Source organism: Ranitomeya variabilis, chromosome 2 (assembly GCF_051348905.1).
Source record: "Ranitomeya variabilis isolate aRanVar5 chromosome 2, aRanVar5.hap1, whole genome shotgun sequence".
NCBI classification, from domain to species: domain Eukaryota; kingdom Metazoa; phylum Chordata; class Amphibia; order Anura; family Dendrobatidae; genus Ranitomeya; species Ranitomeya variabilis.
Genome location: NC_135233.1, coordinates 489,707,205 through 489,734,879, shown reverse-complemented (window position 1 = coordinate 489,734,879; position 27,675 = coordinate 489,707,205). Strand labels below are relative to the sequence as shown.

General features: G+C 43.4%; 1 long non-coding RNA gene across 1 annotated transcript; it reads right to left on the bottom strand.

Moving 5' to 3' along the window:
- Positions 1-2,562: 2,562 nt before the first annotated feature.
- LOC143809646 (uncharacterized) lies at positions 2,563-11,531 on the bottom strand. The gene is made up of 3 exons (XR_013222363.1): positions 9,912-11,531; positions 6,780-6,877; positions 2,563-3,083 (listed from the first exon to the last, which is right to left on the bottom strand). It is a non-coding gene; the product is annotated as an uncharacterized LOC143809646 (long non-coding RNA).
- Positions 11,532-27,675: the final 16,144 nt, after the last annotated feature.

The following is a 27,675-nucleotide window of genomic DNA, read 5'->3' as shown; positions in this document are numbered from 1 at the left end:
GTGCAAATGTATATAACTTTTGAAAAAGACACACATATAGCCGGACGGTCCATATGCCATTATAAGACATTTATTAATTACTAGATGGCAGCCCGATTCTAAAGAATCGGGAGTCTAGAATCCATATATACTTTATTTATTCAAATGTAAGAATAATACAATTAATAAATAATAGTAAGAAAGAACAAAAAATGGCTGCACTCACCAGCTCTTGACAATTCTTGACAGTACGGCACATTTCTGATTGGTCGCTCGCGGCAGGCGGCAACCAATCAGAAAAGTGCCGTGCACCACAAAGGCATATATCTTTGTCCACCCTGAGCGGGTGTAGGACGCTGGTGACGTCACTTATCTCCGGACATTATCTCCGGACAAAGCCACGGAAGTTGGCACAAATTGCCGGAAGTAGTATTCTAGGCAATTATATATTAGATTTTAATGTTATCAGTGTTTACCTTTGAACGTTTATATTGTATTGTCCTGTCACCAGCCATGTGTACGATTATCGGCCGAAAGCCTCTTTGGAACCAATAATCACCCCATGTAAAGGTATCTTTATAAGTTAAAGATTCAGAATACTATGACTTTTATCATATCCTGAACAGTCAAGTTTTTTATGAACCGTTAAGGTTTTCTGGTTGAAGTAAAAAAAACTCTGAGTGTTTACAGTTTGAAACCATAAAATGTTGAAAAATTATGTCATTCTTGAGTATATCACTCAATGGTGCTCATAAACGTGTCAAATTTGATCTACAATATACTTTAATATACGTTACTTTAATCTTTAATATACTTAAGAACAGGGCCCCAGACATCACACAGGGGGTCTGAAACACCGCACAGTGGTCCAAAATATCGCTGTGCTCTGCCTGGGGCCCCATATGCTGCCTGGGGCCCCTGTGCTCTGCCTGGGGCCCCATATGCTGCCTGGGGCCCCTGTGCTCTGCCTGGGGCCCCATGTTCTGCCTGGGGCCCCTGTGCTCTGCCTGGGGCCACTGTGCTCTGCCTGGGGCCCCATATGCTGCCTGGGGCCCCTGTGCTCTGCCTGGGGCCCCATATGCTGCCTGGGGCCCCTGTGCTCTGCCTGGGGCCCCATAGGCTGCTTGGGGCCCCTGTGCTCTACCTGGGACCACTGTGCTCTGCCTGGGGCCCCATATGCTGCCTGGGGCCCCTGTGCTCTGCCTGGGGCCCCTGTGCTCTGCCTGGGGCCCCTGTGCTCTGCCTGGGGCCCCATGTTCTGCCTGGGGCCACTGTGCTCTGCCTGGGGCCCCATAGGCTGCCTGGGGCCCCTGTGCTCTGCCTGGGACCACTGTGCTCTGCCTGGGGCCCCATATGCTGCCTGGGGCCCCTGTGCTCTGCCTGGGGCCACTGTGCTCTGCCTGGGGCCCCATATGCTGCCTGGGGCCCCTGTGCTCTGCCTGGGGCCCCATATGCTGCCTGGGGCCCCTGTGCTCTGCCTGGGGCCCCTGTGCTCTGCCTGGGGCCCCATGTTCTGCCTGGGGCCCCTGTGCTCTGCCTGGGGCCACTGTGCTCTGCCTGGGGCCCCATGTTCTGCCTGGGGCCACTGTGCTCTGCCTGGGGCCCCATAAGCTGCCTGGGGCCCCTGTGCTCTGCCTGGGACCACTGTGCTCTGCCTGGGGCCCCATATGCTGCCTGGGGCCCCTGTGCTCTGCCTGGGGCCACTGTGCTCTGCCTGGGGCCACTGTGCTCTGCCTGGGGCCCCATATGCTGCCTGGGGCCACTGTGCTCTGCCTGGGGCCCCATATGCTGCCTGGGGCCCCTGTGCTCTGCCTGGGGCCCCATATGCTGCCTGGGGCCCCTGTGCTCTGCCTGGGGCCCCTGTGCTCTGCCTGGGGCCCCATGTTCTGCCTGGGGCCCCTGTGCTCTGCCTGGGGCCACTGTGCTCTGCCTGGGGCCCCATATGCTGCCTGGGGACTCTGTGCTCTGCCTGGGGCCCCATATGCTGCCTGGGGCCCCTGTGCTCTGCCTGGGGCCCCTGTGCTCTGCCTGGGGCCCCATATGCTGCCTGGGGCCCCTGTGCTCTGCCTGGGGCCCCTGTGCTCAGCCTGGGGCCCCATGTTCTGCCTGGGGCCCCTGTGCTCTGCCTGGGGCCACTGTGCTCTGCCTGGGGCCCCATATGCTGCCTGGGGCCCCTGTGCTCTGCCTGGGGCCCCATATGCTGCCTGGGGCCCCTGTGCTCTGCCTGGGGCCCCTGTGCTCTGCCTGGGGCCCCATAGGCTGCCTGGGGCCCCTGTGCTCTGCCTGGGACCACTGTGCTCTGCCTGGGGCCCCATATGCTGCCTGGGGCCCCTGTGCTCTGCCTGGGGCCACTGTGCTCTGCCTGGGGCCCCATATGCTGCCTGGGGCCCCTGTGCTCTGCCTGGGTGTAGGACACTGGTGATGTCACTTATCTCCGGACATTAGCTCCGGACATTAGCTCCGGACATTATCTCCGGACATTAGCTCCGGACATTATCTCCGGACATTAGCTCCGGACAAAGCCACGGAAGTTGGCACAAATTGCAGGAAGTAGTATTCTAGGCAATTATATATTAGATATAACAAGATAGATATACTGTATGCATAAATATACACGAACGGCCAATCCACCAAAAGCAGTAGAAGCCTTAGAAAAATCAATTTAAGAAGCTATATAGAACATTCCTGTCCCAACCAACCCATAAGTAAAAATCTATATTAGTAGGTGTAAAAACAAGCCGGAGGGCAACTAGGCCTAATAAGAGTCTGGGGTGCATTGGAAATAAGAGTACAGGGCCAAAAGACCCCCCAGGAGCCTAAAAATCCAATAGGTGTAAAACAGATCCAAGAGTGCAAATGGACCATAGCGACCCATTAAGCCCCTTGGATTGCCTCCTCCTTACATGTAACCCATGGGAGAGTGAAAGGCAGTATATATTGCATGGTATATCCAGGAAAGAAAGTCCTAAAGAGGTAGCCATATTGTGCATCCATAGTCCAATCCTAAGGTAAGATGAATCACCAATAGGGAGGCAGTAAAATGTAGTCCATATGTTGTTAACGTAGAAACATGCCCAATTGGTATACAAGAGATTCAAAGGAACCTATGTAGAAAAGAACAGAAAAATTATTACATTAAAATCAAACTCCGTTCTCCATCTTGCCTTGTCCCCCCACTCGGTTGGATGCTCCATTTCACCCTGGCAAGTTTTATTTTCAGTACTGTGAGTGTCCTCCTTTACTTGTAGCTTTTTGACCACACTATTATTGTGGCTCACTTTCATTCAGCCTTGGCTGGTTTCTACGGCTCTGTTAGCATACATGCTACTGCCTTATGGCTATATATATACATTTTTTATCTACATGCATGTGCAGTAGCTTTGGTCAGGCTTGGGCATTGTTGGTCATTCAGTTACACTTACGTTGGTACTTCTTGCTGTTGTAGGTTATATCCTGCTCTGAGTTTTTTCAGGGTTATTTTGGGGTGCCCACCATATGATTGTATCTCTATATAGTCTTGGGTGCATTGGATATTCTGTACATGCTTTTTACACTACTATGATGTGATGTGTTTTGTATTTATTTAAATTGATCTTTTGGCATCCTATGTATATGATATATGGTGGGGGGTTTATGAGTGGGGTTCCCGTATGATTTTACTTATGTTTTATGTTTTTGTTATTGTGTGCCAAATAAAGCTTGTTATTTTTTCATATTATACCTGTGTGGTGTAGTGTGCAGGCATTACGGTAGTGCTTTCCTTTTCTTCTGATACAGTCCAATGATTGTTGTCCGTGTCCTTTAATTATTTCTAAATTTGGAGTGAAGAACTAATGGTGATTCCTATACTGATGGTGGATTTGGTGGTGTGTCCATTCCATGAACTGGTGGTGGTTCTGATCATTTAGATTGTGAGCCCCATCAGGGACAGCAATGATAATGTGTTCAAACTGTAAAGCGCTACGGAATATGTTGGCACTATATAAAGAAAAAGATTATTATTTATTATTATTTATTTATTCCTCTACTGATGGTGGTTCTTGGGGATGTATCCATATACTGTTGGTGGTTCTTGTACTGTATTTATGTACTGATTTTTTGTGTTGTATTTCTGTACTGTTAGTGGTTCTGGTTGTGAATTCCTGTTCTCTTGGTGGTTCTGTTTATGTACTGATGGGGGCTCTCGCATTGTGTTCATGTACTGAAGGTGGTTGTGATACTTTATTTCTGTACTGTTGGTGACTCTGGTGATGTATTTCTGTACTGATGGTGGTTCTGGTAATCTTTTCCTGTACTGTTACTTTTTTTATCTTGTACACAGATACCAATCCATAACTTGTCCCATAACTCAATCCATTGTTATGTTAACAAGGTTTTGTGCTGTCTGACAAGTTTAGGTTACTACATCTATATTTATGTTAGAAGAATAAATTATAAACGAAGCCCTGTAGCATGCCCAATCCAACAGCATGTAATATACTCACTTGCAGAATTTGGCTCACTGACAGAATTCATGCCACTTTCCAGCAGCTTTGCTGAAGAGGGACATGTTGTGGCAACATCTGCCCAGCTAATTCACTATAAGTGTTGATTTATATTATGCCAATATGTTACCCAGTTGCTTATTGGAGTAGCATATTCAGCAAGACATTGTATGCTCCTCTTAATAAATTTGGTGTTTCTTATTCCTGTATTACATTCACTAGGCCTGGTGTACAAAACATCAGTCTTAATTTTGTTCTGGTTTTTTTTTATTTCTTAAGCAGCAAGATGCTTGCCAACATGTTGTATGTCTGGTACAACAGAACCATTTAGGTCTCATGAACACAAGAACCTGCCTTTTAACCTGTAAAACATGTACAAAATGTCCAGTATTACAGCCACCTATTTGTGACTGAGGCACTGATTTCCAGATCAAGATTTCTTCTAGAATAGAGAATTCAACACTTTTAGAGGAGGACTCGTCGTGCATGATATGTGATGGAGCATGTTGCAATTAAACATGAGCACCAACACAACCTCACAGATCTACCAAGACCCTATTATTATCACAAATATAGCACCTACAAATATAAAGGACCTGCCATGACGTCACAGTCATGTGAACGCGACGTCATCGCAGGCCCTGCACGCCTGCGCGAGAAGCACCTGCCGTGACGTCACGGTCATGTGACCGCGACGTCATCACACCCTCGGACCGGAAGCTGCCGCCTGAACTGAACACAGGCGACAGAACTACAAGGGGCCCCTCGGAAGATGAGTATATGTTTATTTTTTATTTTTTAACCTGTGACATACGTGGCTGGGCAATATACTACATGGCTGGGCAATATACTACGTGGCTCTGTGCTGTATACTACATCGCTGTGCAATATACTATGTGGCTCTGTGCTGTATACTATGTCACTGGGCAATATACTACGTCACTGGGCAATATACTACGTAACTGGGCAATATACTACGTAACTGGGCAATATACTACGTGACTGGGCAATATACTACGTGGCTGCGCAATATACTACGTCACTGGGCAATATACTACGTAACTGGGCAATATACTACGTAACTGAGCAATATACTATGTGGCTGGGCAATATACTACGTAACTGAGCAATATACTACGTAACTGAGCAATATACTATGTGGCTGGGCAATATACTACGTAACTGAGCAATATACTATGTGGCTGGGCAATATACTACGTGACTGGGCAATATACTACGTGGCTGCGCAATATACTACGTCACTGGGCAATATACTACGTAACTGGGCAATATACTACGTAACTGAGCAATATACTATGTGGCTGGGCAATATACTACGTAACTGGGCAATATACTACGTAACTGAGCAATATACTATGTGGCTGGGCAATATACTACGTAACTGGGCAATATACTACGTCACTGGGCAATATACTACGTCACTGGGCAATATACTATGTGGCTGGGCAATATACTATGTGGCTGAGCAATATACTACGTGGCTGGGTACTACGTCGCTGTGCAATATACTACATCACTGGGCAATATACTACGTAACTGGGCAATATACTACGTAACTGAGCAATATACTATGTGGCTGGGCAATATACTACGTAACTGGGCAATATACTATGTGGCTGTATACTACGTCGCTGTGCAATATACTACATGGCTCTGTGCTGTATACTACGTAACTGGGCAATATACTACGTGGCTCTGTGCTGTATACTACGTAACTGGCAATATACTACGTCACTGGGCAATATACTACGTAACTATACTACGTCACTGGGCAATATACTACGTCACTGGGCAATATACTACGTCACTGGGCAATATACTACGTGGACATACATATTCTAGAATACCCGATGCGTTAGAATCGGGCCACCATCTAGTACTGAATAAATAGATATTTTGAAAATTTGTTTATATTCTTTTATCATTTACATACCATTACCCTGTTTATCCATCATGTTATTTCCATAATTCCACAACTTTTCCTTCTTGGTGTCGCAATTTCAATGTTAAGAAGTGTAATTTATAGTGCGTAGTGAGTTCGTACATATGAATTAATTACACCTTTATTCTGCTGTATTGTTGCTTGTTGTTAATGTAATCAATGCACTTTGGGCTAAAACAGGCACATCAAATTCTGATCTTGGTAAATTCCCTCTTTGGTGTTTTATAGCTTATTCTGTGTTTTTGCTCTAGTTATCTTTTATCAGTTGCAAAACCAAACACTTGTAGCACAACTAACGTACAGACCCCCACACCCATGTCTGCATTTCACATGCAAATGACGTATTTTCTTACCTTGGAGTTTGTGTTCCTTTCAATTTTTAAACATTCACCTTTGTGATAGCATTAGCTTTTCCAAAAACATTCAGGTTGTAAAGTCTCCAAGATAATATCTTTAAGGACAAAAAAAAGACAATTTAATCACAAACTCAATTGAATGATCGGAATATTGCATTCAATATTATCTGAGTTTAAGATTTATGGGGTTTAAATGATAAAGGCAACATATACAGTAAAGTTTCCTTTGTAGGCTAATGTTCCTGTTTTTAATATCTGACCCTTCAGACACCAATCTAGGACCCCTAAATGGTTATTTAGTAGATAGAAAGTCATGGGGGTAGTAGGGTGGGGAAGGTTCTGTTGTATTGGCACCAATTCCATTTGCATACTGCGTTCTGCTGTATTAGGAAAAATTGGAACAATTTAGCTCATGAAAATTTTTCATTTTCACGTTCCAAGGATTTAAAATAATGTGAAGCAAATGTGGGTTCAAAACGGTCCTTACATAATTAATTAATCTAGGCACGAGAAAACTCAAAGTCGCTTCAAATATGAACAGGTCCTATAAAAAATATGTTTTGTACATTTTGTTCAAAAGAAAAAAAGAAAATTACCACATCAAGTGACATGTCAACGTTACAACATAGGGACAAACCATTATGTCAATTAACACCTTGCTGACATGTCTATTTTCTGTTTTTGCATTTTCGTTTTTTCCTCTTCAAGAGCGAGCCTTACATCTTTTATCTTTTTGTACCCATAGCTGTATGAGGGCATTTTTTTTTTGCGGGCCGAGTTGTACTTTTGAATGACACCATTCATTTTATCATATAATGTACTTAAAAGCAGCAAGAAAATTCCAAATGTGACAAAATTGCGAAAAAGGTGCAATTCCACAATTGTTTTTTCAGTTTTTACTTTTTATTTACCACATTAACTACATGGTAAAACTGACCTATTGATATTATTCTCCAGGTCTGTACGATTACACAGATACCAGACATACATTTTTATTTTATTTAAGTGGTGAAAAAAATTTGAAAATTTGAAAAAAAAAAAAAGTAAAATTTGCTGTGTGGCCATTTTCCGACTTTTTGCTCATTGGGGCTGTGTGAGGGCTTATTTTTTGCGCCATGAGATTGTTTTATTGATATCATTCTGGCATAGATTTGTTTTGATCATATCTTATTGCTTTTTTTTTTCAATGTTGCAGCACTTAAAAAAATGTAATTCTGGAATTTACTTTTTTTTTCAGTACGATCTGGTTAATTAGTTTTAGATTCTGATGGATCAGACTTTTATAAATGTAATCATACCAAAAATGTGTATTTTTATTTATTTTTAACGGGGTGATTTGAACATTTACGCATACACATACATGTATGTACTGTATATATGTATATATATATATATATATATATATATATATATATATACAGTATATAGATAGATATAGATAGATATTTAAATATTTTAGAAAACTTTTTTTTTTATTTTCACTGTACTTGTTAGTCTCCTTAGGTGACTTGAACCTGCATTCATCTGATTGCTTGTCCCACATACAGAAATACCACAGTATTTCTATCAAAAATCATGGTCTTCTATGAACAGCAGCTAGACGCAAGCTTTCATGAGTACCATTGTGACCAGCACAGGGGTCTTCAGCAGGCCCCCGGCTGCTGTGGCAACTCATTTGCACCCCACGATCGCCAATGGTTGCATGGAATGGCATGTCCCCTGACGGCGTTCTTTAAATGCTGCTGTCACAGATTGATTGGTAAAAGGCTGTGGGTAGATTTCTGCTCCATGTTCGGCTGTTAGAGGCAGATGATGGCTGAATATCATCTGCTGAGAAAGATGCTTGCTCAGTTCCATCAATGTCAGGAAGCCGGCATATGATATAACTGTATGTCATATGTCAGTAAGGGGTTAAAAAACCATTCGTATAGTAAAAATCCTTACAGCTGTAATATGCGGTATCCATCTAAAGTGCAACCTAGGGCATTTATTTAAAATTCTAGTATTGCCATGTTACAACATAAGCAAATGGTCTCATGATGAATAATGCCAAAGTCCATATCTAGGATAATCAAACCCCCAAAATATGGCGAACACCAAACCACCCTCTTGGAAGCTTCAAATATTAATTCACAACCATCCAGCAATCAATATTCGATGGTCCTCCTTAATCTTTATAACATGGTTTTTTTTTTAGTACATAAACTAGAGTAGAACACTGATTCCCCTGATGAAGCAGGGTGTGAAACGTGCGTTGGGGTAAAGGACAATGTGTCAGCACATGGCGCTGATGGTGTTTGGTGGGTGTTTGCTTAGATGTGGTGATTAATCGTTCTATAGTAGACTTTTCACCATTACATTCTTTGGAGATCTCATCTAGTACTTGCTCTAGGGTCATGTTGCACATGCCATATGATTTTATGTACCTATAATTTACTAGGATGGTACACGTTCTCTATAGGTTACAATTACAAGTACCACTAAAGTCCCACGGTTTGCAATGTGGTGTTTTTAGAGGTTACTGACTGTCGCTGTCTTAGATTATTGGTTTTTAATAAAGACGTTTTGCATTGATTCAGTTGTACAGATAAAAAGAACAGGAGTATTTGTAAAATCTATTGTAATTACTGGGGCTCTTGTTTTGTGGTATATAGGAATGAGGCATAAGATTCAGGATTGGATTTCAATGGGCGTTATACTGTAATGTTCACGAGCCCTAGTGCTTTTTAGCCTAACCCATATTTATTATAATCCTAACATTATACAGATCATTACATTGCTGGTGCTACACAATACATCTCTCTATATCAAGAAGAAAACCTAAGAAACCTACAAAAGTCACCAGCAATATAAATAATATAAATTACCGTACTACATAAATAATAATCTATGACGATGTGTAATATGAAGAGTAAATCCCAGATACGATGTTACTATGTAACCATTATTGTCATTTGCATTAGAATGTGATAACATTGTGTTTGTACAAGAGGGCAGAGCTATTACCAATAACTGACTCCCTCCCCCCAAATGTAGTGTCACAGTCCTATATAAAGAGGCCTCCTCCATCTGCTCCTCACTTCTTACCTGTAGTCATACAGCAGCAGGACCACAATGCAGGCCACTTACCTTCTCCTCCTCTGCTGCGTGACCCGCATATTGTCCGCTCCTGGTAAGTCCAGCTCCATTATGTGTATCTATCCTCTTGTCTTACAGCTTCTTAGTAGATGTAATATTTATATGATAGCATTATATGCTCTAGTGGTGTAATCCTGTAAGAACAGAAATCCGGCATCAATGCAATCAAATTATACAATGAAATAATCACGTTCCGTTATATGTATCTATTGCCTGACCTGACATATAATGGTGCATTTACACTAGCCAGTCCATGGCCACTGAACGACTCTTGATCAGCTTTCGATCAGTGGCCATTTAATAGCCTGTTTTAGACAGTCTGACCGCGCTTTCATGCACTCTGGATGATCGTTATACCTATTGTTCTGCGTGGATAGAATATCATTGTTCTCTGCAGCACACATCATTTATATATCGGATGATGTGCTGCTGAGAGTCATGATTTTTAGCTTTGACTGCATTGCCTGAATGCAGCTTAAAAAAATGGCAAAGCTAAGGTCCAAGGATGAATAGAAAAAAAAACCCCAGACATTTAACCCCTTAACCCCCGGACCATTTTCCGTTTTTGCATTTTTGTTTTTTTGCTCCCCTTCTTCCCAGAGCCGTAACTTTTTTTTGGGTCAAAATGGCCATGTGGGGGTTGTTTTTTCCGGGACGAGTTGTACTTTTGAGCGACACCATTGGTTATAATCATGCACTGGAAAACAGGAAAAAATTCCAAGTGCGGAGAAATTGCAAAAAAAAGTGCAATCCTACAGTTGTTTTTTCTTTTTTTTACCATGCTCACTAAATGCTAAAACTGACCTGCCATTATGATTCTCCGGGTCATTGCGAGTTCACGGACACCAAACATGTCTAGGTTCTTTTTTATTTAAGTGGTGAAAAAATATTCCAAAATTTGTTAAAAAAAAACCAAACATTGTGCTATTTTCCGATACCCATAGCATCTCCATTTTTCGTGATCTCAGGTTGGGTGAGGGGTTTTTTTCTGCGCCAAGCTGAAGTTTTTAATGATACCATTTTGGTGTAGATATGATGTCTTGATCGTCCATTATTGCATTTTAATGCAATGTTGTGACGACCAAAAAAAAGTAATTCTGGCAATTTCACATTTTTTTCGTTTTGCAATCAGATTAATTTTTTTTTTATGTTGATAGATCAGGTGATTCTGAACGCAGCGATACCAAATATGTGTATGTTTGATTTTTTATTGTTATATTGTTTCATTTTGAATGGGACGAAAAGGGGGGTGATTTGAACTTTTATATTTTTTTATTTTTTTATATTTTTAAAAACAATTTTTTAAATTTTTGGCATGCTTCAATAGTCTCAATGGGAGACTGGAAGCTTCCATAATAAGATCAGCTCTGCTACATACAGGCGATCATCAGATGGCCTGTGTGTAGCAGACATGTTCACTTACTATGAGCGCCGACCACCGGCAGTGACAACCATAGAGGTCTGCTGGAGACCTCTGGTTGTCATGCCAACCCATCGGTGACCCACGATCACATGACTGAGTCACCCATGGGTGTGATTTCTGGCGCACTTGCTGGAAGCATGCGTTAAATGCCACTGTCAGAAATTGACAGTGGCATTTAACTAGTTAACAGCCGCGGGTGGATCATGATTCCATCCACGGGTGTTGCGGGCACTTGTCAGCTGTATATATACTAATACGCCCAATGTTGAAAAGGGGTTAATGTACTTGTAACATTCAAGGACACCAATAGATTAAGATTTTTTTGATGATGAGTCTTCATAGAGAAAACATATCTGTGATTGTACCCCCTCCATATACTGTAGATCAGAGGTAGACATACCACCGGTGCAACTGCACTGGAGCCTGAAGGTAGAGGGGGGCCCCTGCAGGCAGAAGGGTCCCTGCAGGTAGCTGCTATGGGGACACTGAGTCAAGATTACATCATACAGCATCTGGCCCCTCTCACTCCCTCCCATAATCATGTGTATACCCTGAGCCAGGGATAGAGTGGCACACAGAGTGCAGGAGTTCAAAAAGGGGGGGTGTCATACAGGGAGAGACGCTGGCCAATGAACGCTTTCCCCACCAGACTGAGGGAGCACACTGTCTCTGTCCTCCTGCATGGCCCATCCCAATAGTGAGTATTGACCTGTTCGGGGGCCCGGGCCACACAGCACACTGGGGACAACAGTGGAGGAAGAGAAGGACTTACATTGTGTATTCTGCTACATCCACTGTTCCATTCAAGCAGCATCTCACAGAGAAGAGGTCAGGGGAGGAACCTCACTGCAGGGCAGCAGCAGGGGACTCATTTCTCTCTGCTGTGTCCCCATCCCCCACAGTGGGTTCTGCAGCCCTCTCCAGCTGATCTCAGAACTATGTGGCCGACCTCCTCCATGGCTCATCTGAACACCTGAGGCCATAAACTAGTATGTGTATGTAGATGTATATGTGTGTATGTACAGTATATGTATGCGCGTCTGTCTGTCTTTGTATGTATGTACAGTATGTGTATGTGTTTATCTTTGTGTATGTATATATGTGTATTTATGTATGTGTGTGTACATCTGTGTGTATCTATGTATGTGTATGTATGTACAGTATATGTATATGTGTGTATCTATGTATGTGTGTGTACGTCTGTATGTTTGTTGTGTATATGGATGTGTGTGTATGTTCAGTATATGTGTATTTCTGTTTCTATGTAATTTATATATGTGTATCTAAGTGTGTGAATATATGTGCAGTATATACATACATTGTGTATCTGTGTGTCTATCTATGTGTGTGTATCTATGTGTCTGTACATCTATGTTTATGTGTGTACGGTATGTGTATACTATATGCGTATAGTAAGTATGTATGTGTGTGTGCATCTGTGTATTGATGTGTGTGTATGTATGTATATGTGTATCTGTGTGTATATGTACTGCATATGTGTGTATCTAAGTGTATGTATGTACAGTATATGCATCTATGTGTGTATGTATGTGTCTGTACATCTGTGTATATGTGTATGTATATGTGTGTACGGTATGTGTATACTATATGCGTATATAAGTATGTAAGGTGTATGTACATTTTATGTGTGTATGTATGGTATGTGTGTGTATGCATGGTATATGTGTGTGTATGTACGGTATGTGTGTATGTATGTATGTGTATCTGTGTGTATGTATGGTATATGTGTGTATGTATGTACAGCATATGTGTGTGCATCTGTGTGTACAGTATATGTGTGTATGTAGATATGGTGTATGTCTGTGCATGTATGTATGACCGCATTGACCGTTATATGTGTGTGCATCTGTGTGTGTGTGTGTGGGTATGTACGGTGTATGAGTGTATGTATGGTATGTGTGTGTATACATGGTATATGTATATGTCTCTGTGTGTATGTACGGTATATGTGTGTGTGTGTATGTATGTACAGTGCTTGTATGTGTATCTGTGTGTACAGTGTATGTGTGTGTCGATATGGTATATGTCTATGTGCATGTATTTATGACCAGTATATGTATGTGTATCTGTGTGTGATAGAACAGATACAACTTTTGCTATGGGGCCCTCTGATTGCTATATATGCTACTGCTTGCAGGGCAGTAATAATGCTTATTATCTATTGCTGCAATGTTGTGCTTATTACCAGAGGTCTATAGTACCATAATATGAAGTTCCTGGGCAGTGGTGCAAAATGTTGGAGTACAATGTGCCAAATTCAATAAAAGGCTCATGTCACCTAATGAATTTCGCGCATCCCCTCTGCTGTTCTTTTTGCACCTTACCAAAAATGCTTACCAGTCGTACTTTTGGTAAATGTGATGATAGGAAAACATCAAAAATTGTAAAAAAAAAATAATTGCACAAATCTGCATTGCGGAAAAAATTACTTTTTAAATCATTTTACGCCAGTATTTTGGCATTAACAACTTTGAAGCGCCTTATTAGTATTGCTCCCTTTGCTAAGCAAACTGTCAAAGAATGGAGTCCTAAAAGTGTTTAGCTATAAAAACTTGTATAAAACAAGATGAAAATTACAAAACAAAGCTTAGATATACCTGTGAATGTATACTATGAGATGACATAAGGAACAGAATGGCTGGTTTCTTGCAAGTCTACCATATTGTCATATGCACCGTTAATACATTTATTGCATTTAGTGACATTTTTGCTGACTTGTAAATCAATTCACTATGATAATTTACATAAATTTCCCCCATTGATCTGTTTTATCACCTCAATTCTTCCCACATGAAGCAGTTGCAGCACATTGTCTTCCTTAACACTCAAGAGGCGCTCTTAGACACTAATCTGCCTATTTGTAGTCCTTTTTTCTGCTGTTTAGTACCTAACTATGAAATTGATGGCTGCTAACTATTGATCTTTTTTTATTTTTTAGTTTTTGAAGGATCTGGATTAGGATCTGGACAGGAATTTGGCACAATAATCGCTCAAGATGAAGGATCTGGCATTGTAATCACTCCAGAAGAAGGATCTGGTGCAGTAATCGGTCAAGATGAAGGCTCTGGCATTATAATCACTCCAGAAGAAGGATCTGGTGCAATAATCGCTCAAGATGAAGGATCTGGCATTGTCATCACTCCAGAAGAAGGATCTGGTACAATAATCGCTCAAGATGAAGGATCTGGTGTTGTAATCACTCCAGAAGAAGGATCTGGTGCAATAGTTGGTCAAGATGAAGGATCTGGTGTTGTAATTACTCCAGAAGAAGGATCTGGTGCAATAATCGGTCAAGATGAAGGATCTGGTGTTGTAATCCCTCCAGAAGGATCTGGTGCAATAATCGCTCAAGATGAAGGATCTGGTGTTGTAATCACTCCAGAAGAAGGATCTGGTGCAATAATCGCTCAAGATGAAGGATCTGGTGTTGTAATCATCCCAGAAGAAGGATCTGGTGCAATAATCGGTCAAGATGAAGGATCTGGTGTTGTAATCATCCCAGAAGAAGGATCTGGTGCAATAGTTGGTCAAGATGAAGGATCTGGTGTTGTAATTACTCCTGAAGAAGGATCTGGTGCAGTAATAGGTCAAGATGAAGGATCTGGCATTGTAATCACTCCAGAAGAAGGATCTGGTGCCATAATCGCTCAAGATGAAGGATCTGGTGTTGTAATCACTCCAGAAGAAGGATCTGGTGCAATAATCGCTCAAGATGAAGGATCTGGTGCTGCAATCACTCCAGAAGAAGGATCTGGTGCAATAGTTGGTCAAGATGAAGGATCTGGCATTGTCATCATTCCAGAAGAAGGATCAGGCATTGGTTCTTTCTCTAAAAAATAAAATTATTTAAAATGTTTGAAGTGAGCAAGAAATCTGATCACGTCCAGAAATTATAAAGAAACCCATTCTAATGTGTTTGTATTATGTTTTTATGAAAAAAAGGCAACAGTAATTCAATCTTCACTGTATTTATGCACTTATCATGTGCATCCAGTCAGTATTTCAATAAGAATTTCAGCATCTTGTATTTTTTGTAATAAAATGTAAATTAATTTTTTTAATAAAATGTTTTAACATACTGTATATACAGCATTTTATTTTAGATAACTTGTAATATTAGAATGAGAAAATTGATAAAAATGTTTTTAAATTATTACATTGATGAGTAAACCTAGGGCCGAATTCAATAAATCTTCTATGCCAGAAATCGGGCATAAGAACTTTGATAATTTGCAAAAATGTTGCACAACACAGGGTCTTGCAACAGTTTTGCAACTTGTCTCATTTTCTCATCAGCTTTGCCCACCTCCGCCTAAACAGGCGGACCTGGTACAGGACAGGTGGTCATATACATGAAATGTGATGGTGCATGCTGCAATTAACCAACACAGCCTCGCAAATCTACAAAGGCCCCGTACTATCACAAATATAACACTCATGAATATAAATTTGAGCAGAATATGGGAACAACCCCCAGGGCGGGTGACAGGGTATCCATTCTCTATACCACCCTAGGCAGGGATGTATGTAGAAATCACCTGGAGTGGACCCATAGAAAAGATGGGCCCTCCCTCATTGCTCCTAAAAATATTTGGCAAAGTAGGCCTGGTCATAGTTCAAAACTTTTATAAACTGGGTTCAAGACATGTATTTTGGCATTTACAAAGTAATTATGCCCATGTGATACCCTATGCATAGTATGATGCTCCCAAAAAATGCCCCTAACCACACACGGCATGATATCCTTCTTGTTAATTCCCCCCACAATTTCACACCACATTCAACTCACACATACAGCAGGAAGGCCCCATTACAGTATAGTACCCCCATAGCATGATGTCCCAAAAGTGCCCCCCCACATCATGATGTCCCCATAATTACACATAGTATCACGGCCCCACATTACATCGAGCAGGGCACGGGAGCGCCGCTCTTACAGGGGACCCAGCAATCCGCAGGTGCAGTACTCCTGGCATAGCGTTATCCTTGGGGGTACATAAACCCGCCACCCCCCTTCTTTCCAGCACATCATATCAAGCTAGGCACGGCTGTGCCGCTCTCATAGGATATCCAGTATACCGCAGGCCCAGCACCTCTGATACAGCGATACCCCAGGCGGCACATAAATCCGCCATCTCCCCTCATCAAACTAGGCACAGGAGCACCGCTACTATATGGTATCCAAGACACTACAGGCCCATTACGGACGATACGGCTACCCCACCTGGATGTCCAGTAGTAATTAGGAGCTTTACTTCCTCTCAATGCCGTATACTAAGTAACCCCATGAATAAGACCCTGGTGGGTCGAAACGTTGGGTTCTTTCTACTCGTACTGCTCATATTACCTTGTGGCAACATTCCTTGTTATGACAATAAACTTGTTGAACACTTTTGCATCATATCTACTCTGAGTGTGTGGTAATTTTTTGGTATATGGCCCCACCACAGGCAGGCGCCGGCGAGTCATTAAGTGGTGAGTGGGGAGAGCACCTTATCACCGGGCACGCCTAAGGTTACTGGAGAAGAAGTAACGGAAGAACAAAGAATCCAATGCTCATAGAAAGGCGGAAAAGTGATGTGTGATCGCGTTGTTGAAGGGTGCAGGTGCGGCATTCCGGGGCTCACCACTACAGGTCACAGGGTATAGTGACGCTGACGGGAAGGGGCTGATATGATAATGCAGACCGGAGGCAGAGTTTCCTTCCAGGCATCACATGCCCCGGAGCCTGGAAGAACTCATTACCATAACAGAATAAAAGATGATTTCTCCATAAGTATACTGCTGATAAGAGGCACACAGGTATGACTTTGTACCATTTTATCACCTGTATGCCTGTATTAATAGGTTAAAACATCCCAGGGGGTGACATATTCCCTTTAATCTCATATTAAAGGGGTTTTCCCTTTATACTTTTATTTTTTCTAATTTAACATGGTTGTGCTAAAAATAATAAAATCATCTGTTATTTATCTTCTCCATGTCCAATGGTGCCTCTGTGCTCAGCATTTGCAGGCTGCAGTGTTGACGTCTGGTGCTGCAGTCCATCAGCGGCTCTGCCAATCTAAGTATCAGCTGATGTTCTTATTTTTAGCACAGTCACAAACTAGTTAAAGTAATAAAAAGGGAAAACCTTCCTCATGGGCTATTGTAAGGACAGGTCATAATTGCTTTTACCTATGAAGTCTTCATAAACCTTCAATTCTCATTTCTTTTAATCGTGCACTACATTCCTCTAACAGCCAGTAATAGCAGCCAAGGTTGTAAGTGCAGGGATTTCTGTGCATGACATTTTTAATTGATATCGAATAAATAGATATTTTGCAAATTCTGTTTCCATTTTTTTCATGGTTTCCATTTCATTACCATGCCTATCCACCCTGTGATTTCCATGATTCCTTTTCCTTCCTGGGGTTATAATTTCAATGTTAAGTAGTATAAACGAATATATATGAACTGATCACAACGGTAATATGCTGTGTTGCCTTTTGAGATATATTCAGAATAGCTTTTTTTATGACAGAAGCTTTGTGACATATCACGCATTTTTGAAAGTTGCTATGCTAACCTATAGCACACTCTGGACTAAAACAGGCCCATAAAATTCTAATCTTAGTAAATTTCCTTCATGGGGTTTTATAGGTTAATCATCTTTATTTTGTTTCTGATTGTCTTTTAACAGTTCTAAACCAGGAGTGTCACTAGCATCAAAGATACAGTAACTACCCAGTGCCAGCATGGGTTTGTTTCAAACAAGTCATGCCAGACTAATCTAATTTCCTTCAATGATGGAATCACTGACTGGGTGGATCAGGGAAATGCGGTAGATATAGTATTTCTCGACTTCAGCAAAGCATCTCATAAAGTATCTCTTAATATCCCTATTGAAAAAATGACCATGTATGGGATTGACAAGGATATGGTTAGGTGGATTCATGACTGCCTCAGTGATCGTACTCACAGAGTGGTAATAAATGGTTGTACATCCGATTGGAAGAATGTTTCAAGTAGGGTACCACAAGGCTCTGTCCTGGCCCCAATGTTCAACATATGGCCAGTGGTAAATACCAGCCCTGCAGAACATATAAGAGATCACAGCACAGTTACAGAAGGTGACTTACCGCTGACATTCTTTCTGATGGAGTTGTTCACTTTTCCGGTCTTTTCCATCTGACCCAGACCAACATGACAACTTCTTCCACCCAGGACTAGTCTGCAGAGAATACAACAAAGACACATTTCATGTCTCATATTTTCAGCCCGTCACCATCTATTCCCAACCTGCACAAACTCCTCATCCTACTGGTACCCCAATGCCGCTGCCGTATGTGTCCCTATTACTGCACCTGCTGTGTGGTTCACTGTGCTTTCTAAATTCTAAAGCAATCATCTAGAATATAGTAATGCCGGGTGCAAGTGCCCTAGAAAACAGTGCCCACATTTTGTCCAGATTCTCCCCCCCCCTGTACAGCTCCCCTATACACAGTATGATGCTCTCTTAAGTATTTGGTATACCACTATTCAAGGTTTGGGAACCCACTTCGAGGCACCTCCACCCTAGGCTGTGCTGAACATTTTCTTTGCTACTGTATAGTATAATGCACCCCCATTAGGCAGCCAGTATATTATAATGCACCCCCATTAGGCAGCCTCTATAGTATAATGCACCCCCATTAGGCAGTCTGTATAGTATAATGCACCCCATTAGGCAGCCTGTATAGTATAATGCACCCCCATTTGGCAGCCTGTATAGTATAATGCACCCTCATTAGGCAGCCAGTACAGTATAATGCACCAGATTTAAAAAAATCCAATACTCACCTATCTTCCTCCTTGTTCCCGCGGTGCTCTGAGCGCCCGTTCATCTCCAGACAATGGGCGCCGGATACTGACGTCATCGCGACGGTGATGTCAGACGCTGACAGGGGGATAATGGGAGAGGGAGCGTTCACTCCTCTCATAAATTAGGTCAACTGTATCGGCATGTAGCCAATACAGCTGACACTGCAATGACAGGCGGAGGTCCCACTGCTGGCACCGGGCCCCCTGCTGCCTCCTCATGGGCCACACAGTGGCTGGGCAGCAGAGCAGGGAGATCGTGTAGCCCCGGGTGGGCCCTCTCTGCCCCCCGGTAGCTACGCTCCTGCTTCCCGGGCAGGTGCGGCGGTGGTGCTCTGTGGTGCAGCGGCAGTGCTCTGTGGTGCGTAGGGGCTCATCCGGCATTTTCTGAATGCCCAGAGACCCCCACAGATCCATTGCTGTGATGAGATGGCCTTCGTGAAAATGGCCGCTGGGGGCGGCTCATGTTCAGATTGAGATTTTGGCGACGAGATCTCATTGCCGAGATCTGAATCTGAGCATGCGCTGCCCCAGCGACTATTTCCCAGGAGGCCATCCCTGTGAACACTCCTCCACCTGTGCCGATCCCCCCTGGTAAGCAGAATTCGGACTGTAAGATGGACCCCCATTTTACACATTTTCTTTCCCTATTTTCCTTCTGAAAATTTAGGGTGCATCTTATGGTCCGGTGCGTCTTATAGTTGTAAAAAATACGGTAATTTATACAATTTTCTGGATTTTATTTTTGATATTCTATCTCTCAATGTTAAAATTAACCTATCCTTAAAATTTGAGACTGTTCATGTCTTTATCAGTGGGCAAACTTACAAAATCAGCAAGGGATCAAATACTTATTTCCCCCACAACATGGGCAAGACCAAAGAGCTTTACTGTATATGAATGTGAGAGACAAGATCATACAAATCAAATAAATAAGGCAGCACACTGCGGCGCTAAAACATGCAAACATGAAAATTGAACTGCATTACTGCACTAGAAATATGAAAAAATTAGAGCATTTAGCGCATAAATTGGCCAATTCATGTGTACCTGGTAGCCACATTAAGGCATCTCTCGTATACCAGGTCCTAAACTTTCCTTTCCTCGCTGAGAATAAACGTCTTCATCTGAATGGGAACCTGTGAATCCTCTTCTTAGACTAAATTTCTCTCTCTGTAGAGGGGTAATGAACCTGCTGCGATTAAAACACCTGTGGCTAAGAGGCAGGAGTGCTCAGTCAGAAGGCTAATGAATACAAATTTCAAAAAACTGACCGTCACTTCCAAACATAGAATAAGTGTGAACAGGTGCTGAACCTAGAGTCACCAACTCGTATACAGTCAAATAAATAAGGCAGTACACTGCGGCGCTAAAACCTGCAAACATGAAACACGAAAATTGAACTGCATTACTGCACTAGAAATATGAAAAAATGAGAGCGTTTAGCGCATAAATCACACTTTATAGGTGAGGTCATTATACTATATTTATGTAGCAGTGGGACCAGAATACTGTACATATTATTCCCTGTCCCTCCAAGCAAGAAGGCCACAACGAGGTTCAGGGACTTGTAGCCTCCTCCTGCCGAAGTCAAAGGAGACCCAATCTTGCACCCAATCTTGCTCCCAGCATCTCCCGGAGTTCCCACAAAAGCGAGAAGAATGTCAGGGTGTTGCAGAGGTAATGGAACCTGATGGTCACACATTCCCCCTTCAAGACCGTTCAGGAGGAAATTCATAAGGGAATCGCATCCCGAGAAGTGCTTGTGAAGGACACACGTGCAAAAAAGGAACGTGACACACAGTGAAAAAAATAAATTAAATAAATTGATGTAACAGTTAAAAGGTCAGTCTTATCTGGGGTACGTGCTCAGACCAATTTGTATGGACATTTGAATGAGCCCCTCCACCCATGGCTGCATTTCAGATGCAAACGATGTAATGTTTTCTTACCTTGGATTGGTGTCTCCTTCAATTTGAAACAGTCACCTTTGTGATAGGATTAGCTTTTCCAAAAACATTCAGGTTGTACTGTATCCAACATAATTTATTTAAAGACAAAAAAAACCACTAGCAATAATATCTCAAATTAACATAACATACATTGTTAGGCTGCTTTCACACATCATTTTTTTTGCCATCAGGCTCAATTCGGCGAATTTAGAAAAAAATGGATCCGTCGCAAATTGTGAAAAACTGATGCGACGGATCCGTTTTTCACCGGATCCAACTAGCTGATTCGACTAAATATATCCTAAGGGTATGCTTCTGGGAGAGAGATAGAGACCAGAATGGAAAACGCTACTGCACATACCCTAGAAAAATCAGAGCATGCTCAGTTAAAAAAACGGAAACCATCGGCGGATTCCATCATTTGACAGATCCGGCGCCATAGGTTTCCATTGTAGCAAACGCCGGATGGTGCCAGATCCATCGCTGTCCGTTTTTTCGACAGACACAAAAAACGTTCCTCTGTGTGTTGTCTCTGGCCACCGGACCAACAATTTTCTATGGATCCAGCGAACAACAGATGAAACGTGAGGCCATCCATCGCAATCAGTCGCTAATACAAGTCTATGAGAAAAAAACAGATCTGGCGGCGTCATTTGCCGGATCCGTTTTTTTCAAAATTCACTGGATTGAGCCTGATGGCAAAAAACTGATGTGTGAAAGCAGCCTTATATGCTCAGTCAGTATAAGATGTCCATTGTTTTAAATGATAGGCAGTAATGTCTAGGCTGGGACAAGGTACTTTGATGCCCTAGGCAGATGGAGCTGTAGGGCTTCATTCCCCACCACATGAACCCTCAGCCCCCATGTAATAGAAAACGTCAGAGACTAAGGCAACAGGACCCCTAATGCACCCCCCTCCGATGTTCAGGTAACAAGCTCTGATGACCACTTTCAAAATTGTTACCTGTTTCACCAAAAAATACCAGCAAAAGTAGAAAACAGTGGTGTTCTTTAGAGGTGAGGCTCAACGGGAATGTGTTTTCATACTTAGATATAGAATCACTCATTGCTTGCAGAACATTTACACGATACCAGAGATATTCATGCCTGACAACCTATATTTTAAAGGTCGAACCCTAGGACAGTCATGGAAACTAAAATTACTTAATAATAATTGGGGCTGTTTGGTTTCAATTAAGGTATGAGGATTTGGTGAATACCCCAATGGAAGCTAAACAGACCCCATTATAAAGAGACATGTATGATTTTTCTTTATGCCCACCATGCAGCAAATACAGTTTGCAACAGAACTGATGGTGTCATGGTGCCCTATTCCTGTATGGATAGTGGTTCTGCTGATGGATTAATGTACTGATGGTGGTTCTGGTCTTGTATTCCTGTACTGATGGTGGTTGTGGGGACATCTTCATGTAGTGATGGTTGTTCTGGTGCTGTATTCATGTACTATTGATGGATCTGGTGATGTATTCACGATGTAGTAATGATGGTTCTGGTGATGTAATCTTCAACAGAACCACCATCAGTACATGAATATGAAATCAAAATCATCATGAGTACATGAACACATCACCAGAGCCATCAACAGTACATAAAAGTGGCACAACTGCCAGTAAATAAATATAACTCCAGTACCATCATAAGTGCATGAATGTCACCAGAATCACCATCAGTACATGAATACATCACCAGGATCACAATCAGAACATGACTACATCACCAAGTTTAGAACAGCAAACAACTGTAATGTCAAGTCAGGCCCATATACAATTGTATCTCATGAACCTAGACCTCTCAGTATGTCTTTAAAGGGAACCTGTCACCCCCCCCCCCCAGGCGTTTTTAACTAAAAGAGCCACCTTGAGCAGCAGTAATGCTGCATTCTGACAAGGTGGCTCTTTTAGTTCTGGGTGCTGTAACTGCCGAAATAATCAGTTTTATAATTTGTCCTAAATACCTTTTCTTCAGTCAAGGAGGCAGGCCTTTCCCCCCTGCTGTAGACGCCACACAGCCATCACTCAAATCTTCTTGGCGCCGGGCGCCGCCTCCTCACTGCTATTTTGAATTGAGCCGGCGCCTGCGCTCTTTTCTCCTGCCTTGGGCAGGTGCAGTGAGCGCTGCCCGTCCTCTGTGCTCATATGCAGTCTAGCTGACTGCGCCTGTGCGGCCGCCCTGCCTGTGAATCCCAGCCCCGCAGTGAGAATAAATCATAAGACACTGCGGGACTGGGATTCACAGGCAGGGCGGCCGCACAGGCGCAGTCAGCTAGACTGCATATGAGCACAGAGGACGGGCAGCGCTTACTGCACCTGCCCAAGGCAGGAGAAAAGAGTGCAGGTGCCGCCTCATTTCAAAACAGCGGTGAGGAGGCGGCGCCCGGTGCCAAGAAGATTTGAGTGACGGCTGTGTGGCGTCTGCAGCAGGGGGGAAAGGCCTGCCTCCTTGACTGAAGAAAAGGTATTTAGGACAAAGTACAAAACTGATTATTTCGGCAGTTACAGCACCCAGAACTAAAAGAGCCACCTTGTCAGAATGCAGCATTACTGCTGCACAAGGTGGCTCTTTTAGTTAAAAATGCCTGGGGGGTGACAGGTTCCCTTTAACACTAGTGATGAGCGAACGTGCTCACCACTACTCATTACTCGCCCGAGTATCGCTATGCTCGGCGTACTCGGCGAGCAGCAAGCATTTCCGGGATTATTCGGCAGTAACTGCAGTCTCCACCCAGCAGTTTTGGTGGACTTTGGAGACCCAATCACGGTGCAGGGATTGTCTGCCAGGCCATGAAACACCGCAGCCATCTTTGTTGTGGTCATGCAGTGATTGGCTGGGCCGCACAGCATCATCCCGAGTATAAGAGACCTGGTGCTGCCCTGCACGCCGCATTCTGTTCCTGGTTCAGCGAAAGTAGGGAGAGCTGCAGCCGAGATAGGGTCAGAATCGTGGTTTTAGAGTTAGTGTAGGTCTGCAACTCTTACATCCACAACTCCTCAGAAACCAACAGTCCTTTTTAGGGCTAATTGGTGGGTCCCGATATTGCAGCGCTAGGTAGGCAGGGCACAGCATATCCACACCAGTGCAAGGCCTGCAGGCACTGTATGTGCGTCCATTGGTCCCACTGCATCCTTCCCAAAACTCCATAACTGCCTGCTGCTGCTGCTGCAGCTTATTTACTGTCTACATACCAATTTGTTTTTTCAAAAAAATCCCCCCCCCCAAAAAAAAATACAGTCTGTTCTGTCAGACTGAGGCCTCTTGAAAAGAGATAGTTTGTCAGGCATACGTAGCATAGTTGTGTGTGCTGCCCTTGTGCCCCCTTTTTTTTTGGGGGGGTGTTTTAAATTCACCAAAAAAGGCCTCATATATCTCTGTGCTCCAAGTTTGGTCATTAGAGGCAGGTGTACTTATTTTTTGGCTGTGTGATACTCAAATTCTATACAGCGCTATTTAGCATCCAAAAAAATTGAAAGGCCACAGATTTGCCAGTGTGGTATTTCCGTTAGAGCTGTCATATATCTCTGTGCTCCAAGTTAAGTCATTGGATGCTGGTGTACTTATTTTGTGGCTGTGTGATACTCAAATTCTATACAGCGCTATTTAGCCTCCCAAAATATTGAAAAGCCACAGATTTGCCAGTGTGGTATTTCTGTTACTGCCGTCATATATCTCTGTGTTCCAAGTCAGGTCATTGGAGCCTGGTGTACTTATTTTGTGGCTGTGTGATACTCACATTCTATACAGCGCTATTTAGCCTCCCAAAAAAGTGAAAGGCCACAGATTTGCCAGTGTGGTATTTGGGTTACAGCCGTCATATATCTCTGCTCCACGTTTTGGCATTGGAGGCCAGTGTACTTATTTTTTGGCTATGTGAAACTCAAATTCTATACAGCGCTAATTAGCATCCAAAAAAATTCAAAGCCAGAGCAGTGTTAAACAGTTGTTGGTTGGATAGCGGATAATGCTTCCAGTCACTTAGCCACCACCACCACCTTTTCTTCCACACGGTCAAGTCTGAGTAGCCGTGAGTGTGGCCAGGATATTCCTCAACATGATCCTCCTTCCTCCCACCATGCCGAGTGCCCTGAGACAACTGATCCCACACTTGGACACTCTGAAGAGCTGTTCAGTTTTCCATTTCAAGATTCAGAAATCTCTGCCGGTCAACTTGAAGTGGGGAAAGATGAGATCGCATGTAGAGCTGCCCAAAGATTTGACCAGCCCCGGTCACACGAAGGCGATGGTGAGAAAGTGTCACAAGAGGTGGAAGATGATGAGACACAATTGCCAGAAAGTCAGGAGGAGGAGCAGGGTGCGGATGTGGAAGACGAGGTAGTGACTGACCCAACCTGGCAGGAGAACATGCATAGTGAGGACAGCAACACAAATGGGGAAGGAGGCATATCCCCCCAACAGGCAGGAAGAAGCAGTGTGGTGGCCACAGACAGAAGGCGTGCATCCATTCCCTGTAACACCAACATGAGTGAAGTTGCCATTCCACCTGTGAGATCTTCCCAAGTCTGGCTATTTTTTAAAGACTCTGCCGATAACCCCAACAGGCCATTTGCAGCACTTGCCATGCCCTCATCAGCAGGGATAGCAAAACAACCAGCCTGACCACCACCAGCATGATCAGGCACATGCAAGCAAAGCACCCGACTTTGTGGGCCGAACCTCAGGCTCCAGGACCACTGCCTGCTGGTCACACCACTGCTTCTTCCACTGTTTTGCATAGAAGCTAATCCCCAGTACACTGTGCATGTGAAGATGCCTCTAGCCCTGCACCTGTGGTGGCCCACAGTCAAGCAGCACCATCAGCAAACCCGTCCACATTCGTGTCCCAGCACAGCGTTCAGTTGTCTATAACCCAGTCTTTGGAACGCAAGCGGAAATACCCAGCCAACGCCCCACAAGCCACAGTCCTCAATTCTAATAATTCTCTTCTGCTTGCGCTAGAAATGCTGCCTTTTAGGCTTGTTGAGACCGAAGCTTTCCGCAACCTGATGGCGGCGGCCATCCCAAGGTATTCGGTCCCCAGTCGCCACTATTTCTCCCAGACCTTGGGATGGAACACATCCTCCCCACGTCGAGGATTGCTGGCCCTATGTCAATCAGGGTTGCCCCCACAATCTACAGCTCCTGCACCTCTTCATCCTCCATGTCTGAAAACAACACATCAGTCAGAAGCTGGAAGCACTGCAGCACTGCCTCAGCCAAGCGGCAAAAGGCTGTTCTGAAGCTAATCTGCATAGGCAGGTACGGACTGGGGCTGAAATTCAGCCCTTGCATTTGAAATCACAGGCCCATGGTGTCCCCATCCCCAAGCACCAGATGGGATATATTACTAATATTACCCTGGATGGAGAAAAGCAAGATTTTCTACAAGACCAATATTTCTAATGATACCCGTGGCCTGCTGGGGTAGGTGACAAAGTCAGCAACTTTGTGTTCCATCATAACTCTTAACAGTATGACTGTCTTGAGAACACAGATTCTGTTAACAACGTAGCAGTCAAGGGAGCCCACAACCAGACAGGCCCTTCTGGCATTTGCCAGAATTGCCAGATAGCCAGTCCGGCCCTGAACATCAAGACGTACTGGTGCATCCATTTGTGGAAAGTGCTTACATTGTGAACCCATATGTCCAATGTTGGAAAGATTTGCAGATTTGCCAGTGTGGTATTTCTGTTACTGCCGTCATATATATCTCTGCTCCACGTTTTGGCATTGGAGGCCAGTGTACTTATTTTTTGGCTATGTGATACTCAAATTCTATACAGCGCTATTTAGCATCCAAAAAAATTCAAAGCCAGAGCAGTGTTAAACAGTTGTTGGTTGGAGTTGTTAAAAAATAAAATAAACGTTACTGTACATTGTTGCTGTCTATTATTTCCAAAAACTGATATCTGAAGAAAACACTTTAATGCTATTTTACTAGGCTTATATTACATAATTCAAGCTGAGATTAAATTGTTTTCTTTTTTTGTTTGTAAAGATATTATCTTGGAGACTTTACCAGCTAAAGGTACCTTCACACGAAGCGACGCTGCAGCGATAGCGACAACGATGCCGATCGCTGCAGCGTCGCTGTTTGGTCGCTGGAGAGCTGTCACACAGACCGCTCTCCAGCGACCAACGATGCCGAGGTCCCCGGGTAACCAGGGTAAACATCGGGTTGCTAAGCGCAGGGCCGCGCTTAGTAACCCGATGTTTACCCTGGTTACCAGCGTAAAAGTAAAAATAACAAACAGTACATGCTCACCTGCGCGTCTCCCGGCGTCCGCTTCCTGTACTGTGTGAGCGCCGGCCCTAACAGCAGAGCGGTGACGTCACCGCTGTGCTTTTACTTTCACTTTAGGGCCGGCGCTCAGTCAGAGCAGGATGCGGATGGCAGGGGACGCGCAGGTGAGTAAGTACTGTTTGTTTTTTTTACTTTTACGCTGGTAACCAGGGTAAACATCGGGTTACTAAGCGCGGCCCTGCGCTTAGTAACTCGATATTTACC